The sequence below is a fragment of the Lynx rufus genome, unplaced genomic scaffold (genome assembly GCF_022079265.1).
Source record: "Lynx rufus isolate CCGP_SWC_20201006 ecotype Redwood Valley unplaced genomic scaffold, mLynRuf1.p SCAF_17, whole genome shotgun sequence".
NCBI classification, from domain to species: Eukaryota; Metazoa; Chordata; class Mammalia; order Carnivora; family Felidae; genus Lynx; species Lynx rufus.
The window spans coordinates 15958751-15960965 of record NW_025814831.1 but is presented as its reverse complement, the minus strand read 5'-3'; the positions used below and the strand labels follow the sequence as shown (position 1 = coordinate 15960965).

At 42.6% G+C, this 2215-nt stretch overlaps 1 non-coding gene across 1 annotated transcript; it reads right to left on the bottom strand.

Annotated features, from left to right (window-relative positions):
• Positions 1-488: 488 nt before the first annotated feature.
• LOC124512732 (U6 spliceosomal RNA) lies at positions 489-595 on the bottom strand. The gene has a single exon (XR_006962242.1). It is a non-coding gene; the product is annotated as a U6 spliceosomal RNA (small nuclear RNA).
• Positions 596-2215: the final 1620 nt, after the last annotated feature.

Here is a 2215-nt window from a genome sequence, read left to right as displayed (position 1 = left end):
AAATTTCCCAACTGCACAGTACATGCATCTGATCAGAGAGTATATGCCACATCTCTGCTTGGTTTCACCCTTTTCTCTTTCCCATTTGCACTCAAATGCATAAAAATTTGCCTAGATAGTCCCAACTCATGAAAAGAACACTGACTGTCACAGATGGTGCTTCACTAATCATGGCTTGCAACAAACAGTTTTAACAAGATTGCTGTCTTAAAAAAAAAAAAAAAAACAAACGCAGGGCTACTGGTTATGTGATATTTTGTATTTCATGAAACATGAATTTGGGGGAAATAAAAACAGTAATACTTACCCAGGTGACAGTTTTTTCCATTATAATATTTGTTACAACATTAGAATTAGAGTCTAGGGGAAGGCTGTGGGTAGCCTGATGTATCTAAAGTTTGAGAACCAATTTTCCAGGTGGTTTCTTTCTTTCTTTTTCTTTCTTTCTTTCTTTCTTTCTTTCTTTCTTTCTTTCTTTCTTTCTTTCTTTCTAAATGGAATGCTTCACAGATTTGTGTGTCATCCTTGCGCAGTGGCCATGCTAATCTTCTCTGTATCGTTCCAATTTTAGAATATGTGCTGCCGAAGCCAGTACGCCAGGTGGTTTCTAAGAGCACCTTTACCTTTAAATTCATCAAAAGACACAAACTATTGGGGCATCTGGGTGGCTCAGTTGGTTAAGTATCTGATTCCCAATTTCAGCTCAGGTCATGATCTCACAGTCATAAGATCAAGCCTCGCCTCTGGCTACACACTGAGCCTGCTTAAGATTCTCTCCCCCCCCCCCCAACCTGCATGCTCTCTCTCTCTTCCTCTCTCTCTCTCTCTCTCTCTCTCTCAAAAAAAAAAAAAAGACACAAACTATTGAAGCACCTTCAAGAATAGATAATCCAAATGGACCTGTAGCTATTAAAGAATCCACGTAGGGGTGGCTGGGTGGCTCTGTCAGTTAAGCCTCTGACTTTGGCTCAGGTCATGATCTCATGGTTCATGGGTTCAAGCCCCACACTGGGTTCTGTGCTGATGGCTCGGAGCCTGGAGATTGCTTGGGATTCTGAGTCTCCCTCTCTGTCTCTGCCCTTCCCCTGCTCACTCTCTCTCTCTCTCTCTCAAAAATAAACAAACATTTAAAAAATTTAAAAAAAATCCACCTATTACTACCACTCAAATGGGAGGTGTCCAGTAAAGCTCCAATGGGAAGGGTCCCAGCTTTCTTTAGAGAGAGGCCTTCAAACTGAAGGATCCAGATTACCTTTTGAGACCCTCATGAAATACTTGTGAACAGAGGTGGGGAGAGAGGACATCATAATGGTAGGTAATGACTATGTATTAAGTGTTCATTGCTTGTAATCTTTACAACTCCCCAAGTTAACAGTCATGATTCCTATTTTCCTGGCGATAACCTCAGGGGTGTTACATACTGTGTCCAAGGGCACTCGATAGTAAAAGGCAGAGCTGGGAATCTCAGCCTCTTGGTGTGCTGTCTCCTTTCAGCCAGTTAAGAACAGATAAGGTGGCAAAAGTAGAAGACAAGGTGGCAGCTCTCCACGAACGCGATAAACATCAAGATGTGATGCAACAAATGGTCCACACGCAATGAGAGGTCTCCCATCAGACTGTGTCCTGATAGTTCCATGAGTTCTATGAGTCACAATGTGCTTTCATGATCTTCTCTGACACTCTCAGCAACCCTGTGGGGCTAGCAGTCCAGCAGTTTGGATCTCTATCTTACAGATGAGAAACACAAAGTTCAGAGACATATAATGCACCCCCACCCCTGCCATAGCCACACATTTATAAGACAGAGTTTGAGGACTTAAATACCTCTACTCCCCACTATACCAATACATTTCCACTTTCCCAACCATGCAGCCTGCTAATAGCGTAGACACTAACTGAAAGGCAAAGCTGAATATTTTAAACTTCCCAGGCTAGGGAGTCCTGTGACCGGAAGTCGTCGCCTCAACCAGCGTTGAGCACGTCTTAGTTTCGTTACACCGAATAAGCATGGAAGATGTTCATTCGTTGGAAAGGAAGCAAGAAAAAAATCCCAAATGGCTGCAACAGAGACAGGAGGCATTACATCCCTTCCATTCTGACCTGCCAGGTTTATAGAGGGCTTATTTTGGTTTTATGCCCCTTTATAATGGATTTCCAATCAGAAAAAAATTTCTCAGCGACTTCCATTGAAAAGAACATGTATTCTCAGGGCTGT